At 35.9% G+C, this 14,253-nt stretch overlaps 1 protein-coding gene across 23 annotated transcripts in view; it reads left to right on the plus strand.

The window, feature by feature from the left end:
• The window catches only part of RIMS1 (regulating synaptic membrane exocytosis 1), a 489,665-nt gene that overhangs the window by 276,257 nt on the left and 199,155 nt on the right, over window positions 1–14,253 (plus strand). The gene's annotated exons all lie outside the window — the stretch shown is intronic.

The following is a 14,253-nucleotide window of genomic DNA, read 5'->3' on the forward strand; positions in this document are numbered from 1 at the left end:
TATTTTGAGAGAGAGAGCAAGTGACCAGGGGAGGGGCAGAGAGTGACGGAGAGAGAATCCTAAGCAGGCTCCACACTGTCAGTGCAGAGCCCGATGTGGGGCTCAATCCCATGAACCATGAGATCATGACCTGAGTCAAGATCAAGAGTCAGATGCTTAACTGACTAAGCCACCCAGGCACCCCAGGTTTTGTATATTTAAATATGGAAGTATAATAGGAGAAATTGGTTTGTGAAAGCAAAGGATGTAAAAAAGTGAGCTAACGTCTCTAATCAGTTTTTTAAATTTTTTTAATGTTTACTTATTTTTGACAGAGAATGAGAGACAGAACATGAGTGGGGGAGGGGCAGAAAGAGAGGGAGACCCAGAATCTGAAACAGGCTCTAGGCTCCGAGCTGTCAGCACAGAGCCCGACTCGGGCCTTGAACTCACGGACAGCAAGATCATGACCTGAGCTGAAGTCAGATGCTCAACCAGCTGAGCCACCCAGGCACCCCATAACATCTCTAATCAGTTTTAACCATAAGTATTATCTTAAAATTAGAAACCAGTGGATAATATCTTCGATAAGGCTGTCAACATACAGAGGCAATTTATTTTTTAAAAATTAGAGTACTTTCCATTAGAAGAACTAAGAAAATAAATATTTAAAAATAAGTTTGAGAAGTGGAATAATAGTGTGAACAGATAGGATGTGAGGGGAAATGAATTATTGTACCTACATATCAGGTCTGTATTTATTTTAATTTTCATCATGTGCATGAATAGGAATACATAAAAAAAACTAGTATCTAGTGTCCCCTTCATTAAGTTGTAAATAACCAGTTTTGGTATCTTCTGGGTCTTTTATAACTGGCATTTTTGCCACCAGAACCTCAAAACAGCAATGGATCCATGTAGAATTATAACAGCATTGGCTTCTCTTTTACCTTTTCTACATAGTATTTCATTGAGTTCCTAGTGTATGACAGGCACTTACCAGGCTTTGGAATATATGATTAGAATATAGCCCCTGCCCATAGTGACTCTCTCAGAAGAGCCCACCTCATTTCTTTTGTCGTGTTTCATTTTATGTACTTCTGCTTAGCCCATTCACACAGAGGCTGATGAACACACTTTATAGACCTCTGACTGCACTTCTTAACGTTCAACCAAGTACTTTCTCTAGCTTTTTATTTAATTTACCCTCTTGATCTATACACACAAGAGAGAATACTGTAGGACCAGCAGTTGGATAGGTTGACATTTAGCACCAAAGCCCAACAGTTTTACCTGGCCTGGTTTTTGTTAATATTACAAAGGACAGAGATGGGAATATACACAAAAGAGAAGGGAGACTACTGTCTGGTATTGGTGAGGGAAAGATAAGTTTCTTTCTCCCTTTCAACTACTGAGAGAGGCATGATTTAGGGTGTTAGATGCTACCGTTTAAATGTCTTAGAGGGATTCTGAGAACTAATTTCTTCTTACAGTGAATATGGAATGGACATTAGCAGTTTTAATCATCTGTGCAATTTAAATCTTAGGAAGAGATTGAGAGGACACAAATAACTCCCTGTGTGTGTGCGCATATGTATGTGTGTGGTCTGAGCTAATTCTAAGAATATGTGTTAAGCAAATTTTGGAAATTGTCATGGTGAAAAGCTGGCTTTTTCAGAGCTACAATTTCCGCCTAATATATAACTACTCAAAAATCTCCTTGATTCTAAAACAAGAGTTGTGATTAAAAGGAAATCCTATAAAAAGGAAAGAAATTAAGCCTGTAAATCTAACATGATTATACCCAATAATATTTCTCCTAAATTAATCCATAGCTGGAAATATTAGTCATTTAGTTACATCTTAAAGATATTCCTATTCTTGAATCAGGAGAAACTAAATTAAAATCTGGGCCACATTTTCAAAAATAATCATACAAATTTTATGTGTAATATGTGCTTACAATTTTAACATAGAATGTTTTAAAAGATTCATAAGTAAAGGTCATTTTAAGGGGAAACATTTATGCTTCAAAATACATTTAGAAAAAGATTTGATATTGAAGATTTTAGTGCCACTATTTTATCTCAGTAAGTTTTTCTTCAGTATCCTTTTAAAATGCAGAATCATACTGCAGTGTTTTTGACCCATTTTATCCAGTGAATGAGAAGGTTGTCCTTACTTTTGGTTCAATTTAACAAAATAACAGAATCTTAGACCTGGGAGAGAATTCAGAAGCTATTGAACAGGGAAGGAGACATTATGGGTGTTGAGGCCTGCCTGATTTCCTGTCCCCGAAGCCGTTTTCTCTTTGTAGTTGGAAGAGCTTGGAACTCAATTTGTCCCGAGCTCCAGCCAGACCCTCTGAGGATTAGCATTCACAATATAACCACTTGTTCTGTCTGCAGTCTAGACCCAGCCCCAGCAGCCTGGCTTCTAACCTATTCCTGAGACCAGGCACCAGATTTTTGCCATGTTTTGGTTTTGTCCGTGGATCCAGTTCTGCTACCCAAATCCCTCTAGAACTAAAACATTGCCTTGCCCTCACCATTTCCTGGCCAGAAATTAGAAGCTGGACCTCTGGATACTGACTTTCTTGATGCCAACTGCCATATTGGACGTCCAGATATTACCTTGTATATCATTCTTCTTCATACATTATGGGGTATCTCTGGTTCTTATGGCTGTTCGGGATTTAATAGTTATTGCCTGTAACCATCTTCTTTGAGTGTTTTGTACTAATTACTGAGCTGAACTTCTGTGGTTAGGTTTTTTTGTTTTTGTTTTTGTTTTCTAAGCACCTGTCCCATGCCCAAGGGCATATCTAACTTTAATCCCCAGTAAACTCTTCTGAGTCTGAGATAATAGTGTATACTTTTCCAGGGCACCTGGGTGACTTGGTTGAGCATCCAACTCTTGATACTGGCTCAGGTCATGATCTCTCAGTTGTGAGATCGAGCCCCACATTGGGCTCCACGCTGAGTGTGGAGCCTGCTTGGGATTCTCTCTCTCTCTCTGTCTCTCTCTCTCTCTGTCTCTCTCTCTCTCTCCCTCCCTCTCCCTCTCTCCCTCTCCCTCTCTCCCTCTTTCTCTCAGCCTCTCCCTAGCTTGTGTGCGTGCATACTCTGTCTCAAAACAAATAAGCCTTTCTTGTGCCTTGTAGATGATCATCTGCTTCCTGAGCCTTCACACTGCCTTTCCTCTGTGTGTGTCTGAATTTTCTTTCCTTATAAGGATACCAGTCATATTGGATTATGGGCCATCCTAATGACTTCATTTTAATTTAATTATCTCTGTAAAATCCATGTCTCCAAATATGATTATATTCTCACTTGGGGGTGAGGACTTTAACCTATGAGTGAGGGGCACAATTAGGTTCATAGCAATAACATTCATAGGAGGAACGAGATTAAGGCTTCTCCATACTTGTGTACGTACATGATAAATACAAAAGTTTTGCATTTGTCTCCTTTGTTTTTCATCCATAAAAAAACATAAGATCATCAAGAATCTTATTGAGTACTTTATGAAGACAATTGATATCCAACATCACGAAGACAGAGTTTTAGGCACAGCCAGAGACGGAACACATTGGGTATGTTACTTAACCTCTGTAAGCCTCAAGTTCTGCCATTGGGAATAACTGTTCATATCCCATGCAGTAGTTGTGAAGATTAAATTAGATAATCTGGTATGGCTTCTGTGTACCTAGTACCTGACAAACAGCAAGTGCTCAATAAATACTTTTATTTCTATGATACCAAATAGGATGTATAGATAATTCATGCTACAGAAACTCAGAGGAAAGCCAGAATCCTAAGGTTTCATCATGGAACTGGGGTAGAATTTGGGCAGGAATATTCAATGTGGTATTCTAGTCAGAGAGCCTGGCATGAACAATGAGAGATGCTGAGCATATACACTGTTCTGGGAACTGTAAGCTTAGAGACTTGTGGAGGAAAGAGAGCCTAGAGGTTACTGATCAAGGGAACAATTTTAATCCCATATCTTTCAAGAACTGAATTACCTTGGGCTACAGAATGAGAGGGATGGATTATATTAGTGATTCTCATCCTTGGGCATACCTTAGAATCCTCTTTAAAAATTGTCAGAGCAGCACCAAAAGAGATTCTGATTTAGTCATTGTGGAACCATGCCCCAATTTATTTTAACATGTGCAACTAAATTGAGAACTATAGGACTAGTTCAGTGCACATTATAATCACTTGAGAAGCTTCCTACAAATGATATCAGTGTTCAAGCTCCCAAGCACAGAAATTCTGATTTAATTGTTCTGGGTTGTGGCCCAAGCATTATTGTTTTTTTTTTTAAGGATCACTTATGCTAATTCCAGTGTGTAGTCGGGGTTATGAATGGCAGTTTGACAGTCTTCATTCAGGGACTTTTCCAAATCTCAGTCCTGACCCTTTATAAATTATGAAGTGCTGGTTCTTCCAAGAGAATTTTAATTTTGTATCATATGCGAACCCCATTTTAAAAAGTTTCTTATCGGGGCGCCTGGGTGGCGCAGTCGGTTAAGCGTCCGACTTCAGCCAGGTCACGATCTCGCCGTCCGTGAGTTCGAGCCCCGCGTCAGGCTCTGGGCTGATGGCTCAGAGCCTGGAGCCTGTTTCCGATTCTGTGTCTCCCTCTCTCTCTGCCCCTCACCCCGTTCATGCTCTGTCTCTCTCTGTCCCAAAAAAATAAATAAAAGTTGAAAAAAAAAATTAAAAAAAAAAAATAAAAAGTTTCTTATTTATATGGGGATGTATTTGGCTGGAATAAGTACAAAATGACTCAACTGATGTTTTGAAGACAGAATAAAGAGTTGTATGTATCCAGATAGATTTTAGAACTCCGACCCTGATACCCAGGTACTTTAAATTAATTTTCTGACAGACTAACAGGTGTGAATTCTGCCTGGCTGACTGTAGTGCTTAGGAGCCCACAAATGAGAGAGGGAGTGACCTTGGAGGAGTGACCTTGGAAATGTCTAAAACAGAAACCAGAAGTCATGCCTGTATAGAGCTAATAGGAAACAATTCTCAGAATCTGGAGTATTCTACAAATGTGAGTAATTATTACTGTCCTAACAGTTGGTTGTCCCAGTTGGGTTAATGGTAAACTCTTACAAATTGGGTCTTTTCATAGAGAATAAAATCCAAAACCTAAGCCAAGATCATCAGTCCTCATAGTTTAGCACCATTTTATCCTCACAGACTCACCTCCTCTAACACTGTGCTCCTTTTTTTTTTTTAAGTTTATTTATTTATTTATTTTGAGAGAGAGAGAACACAAGCAGGAGGCTGAGAGAGGGAATCCCTGGCGTGCTCTGTGCTATCAGCATGGAGGAGCCCAGTGTGGGGTTCAAATTAAAAAATGGTGAGATTGTGACTTGAGCCAAAACCAAGAGTTGGATGCCTAACCAGCTGAGCCACCCAGGTGCCCCAACACTGTACTTTATGCATATCATACACATTTCCACCTCTGCTGTTTGACACTTGATTTTCCACTCTTTTAAATGCCCTTGTATCTCTAGTCATGATTTAAAACTAAGACTAAATTTCACTTCCTCCTGTATTCTCTTGAAGTATCTAATTTTATTTTTGACATTTGTATGTTTGTGTCTTTTCCTGAAGGAAATCGATTGTAATTTTAAGTGAAGACATCATATTTATGCGTTTATATACTGGTTTATACTTAGAGTGATAGTTTATATTTACATACGTAGAAATGTAGTTGTTGGATTAAGTTGTACACTGCTCAATGTTTCTCTATTTTTTAAATGTGTGAAGCTAATTACAAAAGTAAGAAACTAATAACTTACATGTTTCAGTAGAGAGAAAAGATGTACCCAAAACTACATAAGGATAATTGAGTCTGAAAAAGAGTAACTTCCTGTCTTCTAATTCTTGGTCTATCCCCTTAGTTTATTGATTTAATGATTGTGCATGTGGAAAAAGTTATTTCAGTCAATAGGTACCTGATCACTAGATGGCACAGAATTATTTACTTTGTTTCTTGTGTGATTACAGTTTACTCCCCTGTTCTCAGAATTCTGTTTCTTTAATTATTTTTAGTAATTTGGACATTAATTAATTCTTCAAGCTATAAAAAGGAAACCACAATATTGCTATTACTAGGCATTAATTTAATACATATTTTAATGAAAAAAAATTTCAGTTATACACAGAAGAAATTATATTGTGAATTACAGTAAAGAATTGCTATTAGATTTTAAGAAAGAAATAAAACATCAATAACACCAGCAATAATTGTGTAAAATAAAACCAGTTCACAGAGAACTGACTTATAGCTGAGTGGTCAGAAAGGAAAGAGCTGAAAATTTAACTGGCATAATCCCCCAACATTTTAAATTAGGTTTAGGAGGTTCCAGAGGGAATAGTTTCTTTGGGAAGCCATGAATCAGGTTAGAGATTAGAACCTTTGGGAAACCATGAGGTACATTAAGCAGCATCATCCAAGGCCTTGTATTTTTCAATGAGGAGGGCACTTGGGATAGTGATTGAAATTACTCAAACTCAGTCTGGATGGTTGGAATCAAAATTATGCAAGAAATTGTCTGTAGCCCAATTAATGAGGAAATTGTCAAATTTATTTGATAGAACCCTCACCTCTAACTGACCTCTTTGTGTTTAGTTTATAAAATATGATTGCATCTCAAAAAGCATTTTATCATGGGTATCGGTGAGTATTTATTATTATAAAATATATAAATTGGAAGCTAGCTCTATTTTCTGATTAAAGGGCAGTGTTTAAAGGAATACTATATAGCCATAAAACATCTATTATATATTCTTATGTTTATGGCATAAAAATATTTTTGTGATAGTTGAGAGAAAGGTGTTGCTAATTGTATATATACACTATATGGTATGTTTTCGAAAAAATACTTACATTTGTATAAAGAGAAGGAACTGAAAGAATGTACATCAAAATGTTGATCATACTTACATTTGGATGGTGATGCATTCTTCATTTTTTTGTTTTTATACTTTTAAACTCCTACCATAAACATATTCCTTTGTATTAATTTAATTTGGGTGTTCCTTTATTTCTTTGCTTTGCTTTTTTTCCTTTTGTGTCTTCTATTAGATTGATTGAGTTACTTTCTGAACCTATTCATTTATTTTAGAGCTTAGGATATTATACTTTTTTTCCTATCCTTCAGTGCAAACCTAACTTTTCAGTGCAATACTTACTTTTATAATTGTTTTATTAGCAAAATCTAAAATTATTATCTCTATGAAACAGGACTTTAGCATTAATATTACTGTTATCTAGAATAGGTCCAGCTTGTTGTAGACCATTTATATAAATAAATGTTAATACTGTTTTTATAGCTAATATTTAGATTTACCAACATATTTAATATGATTTACTGATTTCATTTTTCATAATTATTTTCTAGATCTCTTTTTTCTTGCCTTCATTTTTCTCTTTGTTAGAGCATATATTTTATTAATTCTTTTAGTGAGAGTCTGGGAGTAGTAAAATGCCATTCGTTTGTCATTTCTTGAATGATATTTCAGTTGAATGTACAGCATAGGCTTTTCTCCTCCATAGTTTCCTGTGCTTTGTAAATCACACGGGGATCCACACCATTCAGAAAGCAGTCCTGGGAGGCTTACTGGAGTTACTTGGAGCCCTGTTAACTGGGAGAGCTTGAAGTAGGGTTTAGCCTTCTCTCCCAGCAGTACATGGCATTACAGCAATAGCCGCCTCAACCTAGAGCTGGTCTCCCTATCAGCGGGACAGACAGGTTCAACCACTCACCGCTGTGGTTTCTGTAGAATTGAGCCCTACATTTGTCTTATTTAGGCTTTGTAGCATGTTATTTATCATTTGAAATATATATTGTGTTTGAGTAGAGGGAGATTTTATGTGTGCTTTACCCTGACCTGGAACATACATACCATTTTTAAGAAGACGTTTTTAAAAAATTAACTAAGGGAAGAATGAAAAAATTAAGAATGAAAAAACTACCACAGTAGTACTGTGGTCCTTTAGTAATAGTAGAAACCAGAGAAACTACTGACCTTTTATGTGACTTGGTTGGAAATTTAACTGAGGTAGAACTTAGGGAGTCTCTTTTTCTGGGAAATCACAGGTTCTGATTTGTTTTGTTTAATTCCTGAACGGTTTTAAATTCTAACAACCACTACCGCAAAAAAAGAGACAACACATGGATAGAAATAAATAGGAAAGAAAAATGAGGTATAGAAATGGGGTATAGAAAGTTTCTATAGCATTTAATTAATTAGCTGGTTCATCATGTAAGTGATCTTCCCTCTCTTCTTGGCTTTGTGCCCTCTTTAATACCTTGCTGTTTGAAGTCTTGTAATACATGGCCTAATGTTTCTACTTAAGCCTTTTTATTGGTTGTTTTCTTAGTGAAGACATAGTTCGTATCCATGACTGTAGGAAGCTAGGTATTTGGACCACATACTTGGATTTTATCCTTAATAAATATATATAATTTAATGGTTTTGAATTTTAAATGAGATTTTTTAAAGTTTATTCATTTATAATTTCTGAGAGAGAGAGAGAAAGAGAAAACACAAGCAGGGGACGGGCAGAGAGAGAGGGAGACACAGAATCTGAAGCAGGCTCCAGGCTCTGAGCTGTTGGCACAGAGCCCAACACAGGGTTCAAACCCATGAACCATGAGATCATGAGCTGGGTCAAAGTCAGATGCTTAACTTACTGAGCCTACAGGTGTCCCTGAACATATAAATGAGATTTTAAACTGCCAGCATATCAAAAGAAAAAAGTTACCCAACACACCATTTGAAACTACTTCCTGTTTACAGTTATATAGCTGCCTAAGCTAAAGAAATTTAAAACAAAACTAATCTCCACTGCATAAAACCTATAATGGTGAAAAAGAATGTTTATTTAAAAAGGTGTAGCTGAATTTGTGTTAAGAGAAATCTCTAAGAGTCAGAAATGAAAGGAGAAAACTGAACCCTAAGTATGTGGGTGTGATACTTCAGCAACACCTCTGATGGAATCAAGACTTACAATGTGTGAGGGTTTGGGTTTTTAAACAACACAGGGCCACCAGAGGCAGTTTTGCCCTTGTAAGAAGCAGGTAATTGGAACTGACATCTGTGCATAAGACCATCACCCTTAGAGTGCTTACCCTACAAAGAAAGGAGGATTAATATTAAATTTCACACAACTCAGATAAATGAGGAACCTTTTTCTGTCTGAACCCTGGGTGAAAAATCAATAAATCTCTTGTAAGGAATTGAAGTTTCATTGTGTTCCTTAGGTGGATTTTGTAGACTGAATTTATATTGTCTGTATTATGACTTAATCCCAGGACAAGAAATTAACATTAAATTTGGTCCTTGGTCAAAGATACCTCATTCTGTAATACCTTTACTATGCAGCTTCAAGCTCAAAAGCCTTCCCATTTTGCTATAATCAATAACTTGAGTTACAAAGGACAGACAAGTGCTAAGAAATGGGTCTCAGAGAGCCAATATTCTGGCTTTGTCCATTGGGTTTCTTTCTCTTTTGTTTTAGCATGTTTTCTATCTTTTTACAGAGAAATGCAGTAATGGCTAAAGCATTTGTACAGACTTTAGGCTGAAATGGCCAACTTTTGGTTATTCTTTAAATATCTCAGCACCATGAGAAGCACTCAATTTCCTGTTGTCCTATTTTGTCAGGTCTCCTATAGAAAATGTGTAGGATCAGTCAGAGGGTTTACATTGGAGAAACATTCTGTGGTAGGTGGATCAGGTTTACAAAGTAATCATTATCCTTAATACCTTCTATTTCTCTCTTTAATCTCTCTTTCATCTTTACCTTCTTTCTTTCTTTACCTTCTTTCTTTCTTTACCTTCTTTACCTTCTTTCTTCTTTACCTTCTTTCTTCTTTACCTTCTTTCTTTCTTTACCTTCTATTTCTCTCTTTAATCTCTCTTTCATCACTCACTCATCTTTTCCCCTCATCTCCTTAAAAAGATCTTCTCTGAAGTGTTCCCTACCTCACTGTGCCCTATATCCTGCCACTCTCTGATATTTTGACATGTGCTATTCTGATCCCCTTTATTCCATACCCAGCATCAACTCTGTTTCTTCATGTAGTTGGTTCAGGGTCTGGGAGACCTAGGTCTCCCTAGCTTAGAAGACAACACAGATCAAGGCAGGTTGTACCGGTCAATTCTCCTTGAAAGATCCTTTACATACATGCTTGTCCTCTATCATACTGTGAGACAAAGAATGGCAACGTTCATAGGATGCTTATATTCATTTATATTGTAAATGGTTTCATTACCACAATTTGAAAGCAGTAATTCCCACACCTGTATTTCAGAATTTCAGAATAATTGAATTTCAGAGTGCTTTGGAATTCAGGGCCCCTTGATAGCAGCTAATTCTTTGAGTATTTTTAACCTTCCAGATTTTATCAGACTAGGCACTTTATATCCAGAGTTTCTTCTCATATCCAACACACCATTGTAGGAAACCTATAAATCCTGATACAAGATAGGTTGTAGCCTTATGACTCAGGAAGTTGCAAGTATGAAAGTAGCTCTCCATCCTGGGGGAAAAAAAACTTAATTAAATATATTAATTTCCCAAATCCTAATACAGTTTTTCCTTTACTTAGGATCAGGTATGTCCCAATGAACCCATCATAAGTTAAAAATATTAAGTTGAAAATGCACATAATACCTAACCTACTGAACATCATAGCTTAGCTTAGTCAATGTTACGCATGCTCAGAACACTTACATTACCGTACAGTTGGGAAAAATCATCTAACACAAAGCCTATTTTATAATAAAGTGTTAAATATCTCAATTTAATGTTGTACTTAAGTAAAAAAAAAATGCTTGGGTACAGATGGTTAGAAGTCTATCAGTTGTTTACACTTGTGATCACATGGCTGACTATAATCTGTGGCTTACTGCTGCCCGGCATCATAAGATGATATTATACCTCATATTGCTAGCCCAGAAAAAGATCAAAATTCAAAATTCGAGCTGTAGTTTCTATTGAATGCATATTGCTTTCGTACCATCATAAAGTTGAAAAACTGTAAGTTGAGCCATTGTAAGTCAGGGACCATCTGTATTTTATTCATTCTCATGTTTTTAGAGCTTGCCTTTTTTGTTACTCCACAAAGTCTTCTAGTTGTATTTTGAATATTGGTTTATTCTGTGTCTATATATATACAATTAGGATTTCCCAGAATATGTCATTTGGACTTTGTGTTTTGTTTAATGTTTTTTGTTTTATTTTAGCTTAGAATCCTTCAGAATAGTTGCTTCAGGGTGATTAAATAGAATTGAATAAATTGAAGACCTTGATCCAGAAGCATATCCATGTGGGTCAGGAAGGAGATAGCTGAGTTGGTGCTTTGTGACAGCAGAATCACAGATATCCCAGTGACAAAGCAGGACATGGAACAGTGCTTATTATTACAGAAACTACCCAAAGAACATGGTCCTGAAAATCAACTCTGAATCTATAAAATAGAATTCAGTACTGCCCTTTTTCCTTACAGTATCTTAACAAATAAAAAGAAATAGTATCACTTATGCAGCATTGCACTCCCATCTAGAATTTTTGAAAAGCAATAATAGTTTTAATAAGTGTGCTGCCAAACATAAGTTTTTGTGTTCAAATAAATTGGGCCAATGCTAACTTTGGCCAGAATTTCTCTAAGGACTTCTCACCACCTTTATAGGTAATGTGCATTGTGATTGTTTTAGAAAATAATACAATACAAAGTGTGTCCTAAATACATTTGATCAGGGTACCTTTCATCCTGAACCATCCATTAACATCTCTATAAACTGGTGTTCTGAGGTCAAGGCATGGCAGAGCCCTGCTAGAGTCTCATGAAGACTCTATAGACCTCAGCCTATAGCATCTTGTGCATTTTACTTGGTGTCGATTTATTTGCCTCAATCATGAACCACCAAGAATAGTCTTGTACTAGATATTAGGTAAAAGTTAGTTCCCAGACTTAAGGATGTTGTGAACTAAAGCAAGATTAGCTTTGATTATTACTGTTATTTTTATTATTGTTATTATTGTTATTATTATTATCATTTTGAGAGAGAGAGAGAGAGAGAGAGAGCATGAGCAGGGGAGGGGCAGAGAGAAAGGGAGAGAGAGGATCTTAAGCAGGTTCCACACTGTCAGCACAGAGACTGACGTGGGGCTCTGAACTCATGAAATATGAGATCATCACCTGAGCCAAGATCAAGAGTCAGATGCTTAACCAACTGAACCACCCAGGTGCCTATATTACTGTTATTTTTAAATTAAAAGTCTTACTCTGCCACTGATTAGGTATGTCACTTATCATATCTAAGCCTCAGATTCTTCTTCTGTAATATGGGGATAATAAACCTTCAAGGAAGAGACCTCGTCTGTTTCTTTTTTCTCTTTAATAATTAGTATATGCAGTGTTCGGAATTTTTGCTAGGTGAAAGAAATTATGAGTGTGTGTGTGTGTGTGTGTGTGTGTGTATCAACAAAACTTTGAGAAATAATAAAATTAAGTCCAATATGGAACATTCCTGTTTGGACCTGAAGGGTCCATTGTGAAAAACAATGAAGATATCCACGTGGATTTTTTAGTCTATGAAAATGTCTCAGAAGAGGTTCATTGAGCCTGAACTTGTGTTTATGCCATAACTTTTCACAAATACTGTATTCTGCTACTGGTTGCAAAGATTAAGAACCTTGGTTTTACTTAAAGCACATAGAGTTTACACATGTATAGACTGAAAGATAATGTATTTACTCTCTTCTGCCCAGAGTTTGTCCTGCTGTTGATCTTAAATGCCAAAATATTAATATAATGCAGTGTGGCTCACAAAACAGATAAAGCTGTTCAATACGGTAACAACATGTTATTTTTACCTGGACAGTCTTAAGTCTGTAGTCCTACAGAAAATCAGATGCTTTATGAATATCCCATGAAGAGCTTATGATCTAGATATTCTCATTTTTTAAATTACTTGATATATTTGTCTATGTGGAGATATATCTTGTTTTTTATAAGATATGATTGTGACCAGCTGAGGAATTACATACAGTCAGCTATAGTTGAGTACAGATGTTTTTCAATGTTTGTAAGTATTTGAGGAGAGTTAGGAAATAATATGTATTTACCGTATTGTATTTCAGTTCCACTCTCCTTAACATGTATTATATAGAACTTAGATCTTCAATACAGTATTGATTATTACTTCAAAGTGCACTTGTAAGAGATTTGTGGTTTGAAATCAGATTTTTTTTTCATCAGTTACTAGGACTGTAGATGAAAAGAAAAACCCATATTTTCCAGGATATTTTATGTGATTCCTATTTCAACGTTAATAGTATTATCACTTGATTGTAATCTGTACTTTCTGGCTTTTCTATTAGTACTGAAATTTAATTTGGAAATAAAAAAATTTGGTGAAGTAGAAGCCTTACATTGTGATTTAGGAATTTAGTTTCTAGACAAGTCAGTCTTGGTATATACTTCCATGCCTGTTTCTATAGATGGTTGATTCTCTTAGAGTGCTATGGTCACTTCTCAGATTTGTTTTGAAGTACATGAATATGCTTTAGGAAATGTGAAATACATGTATATACCTTATTTTTACTATTTACAGCATTCTCTGTATTAAAATTTAAAAAAGTAATGATTACTTGAAGAGTAATATGCTAAAAGTAAAATACATAGACCTGTTTGTGTTAATGAAAAGACTGTGTTATGATAGAGGAAAAATACAGTTCCTTCCCCTGCTCCCCCATAAAGTAGGAGTATGCATTCCATCTAAAAGAAGATATAGTTCTTCATAGTCTGGAAATGTACCAGGTTCCATATAGTAGGAAAAAAAAAACCCATATAAAAAACCCCATATAAACCCATGTGTGTGTGTGTGTGTGTGTGTGTGTGTGTGTGTGTGTATACATATATATATACATACATATATTTAAAAGTGTTTGCCTCTGCTTGGAAAATACCACAATAGGAAGAGAGAATCTACCTTTAATAGTTTATGTAAATGGGAGGAAAATACTATATAAAGAAAATGTGCATACGTACAAAGATAGCCTAATTTCAAATATTTCTTCAGAAGAAACAAAATTTTTTCTTCAGAAATCAAAGATATAATAATAAGAAACTCACATTTAATTGATTTGAATAGTACTAAACAAAAGCAGAAGAGTTATGTTTTAAGAAATCATCCTATGGGCCAATGGCCATTTTATTGTCATAAAAAT

This window comes from Leopardus geoffroyi, chromosome B2, assembly GCF_018350155.1.
Source record: "Leopardus geoffroyi isolate Oge1 chromosome B2, O.geoffroyi_Oge1_pat1.0, whole genome shotgun sequence".
Taxonomy (NCBI): Eukaryota; Metazoa; Chordata; class Mammalia; order Carnivora; family Felidae; genus Leopardus; species Leopardus geoffroyi.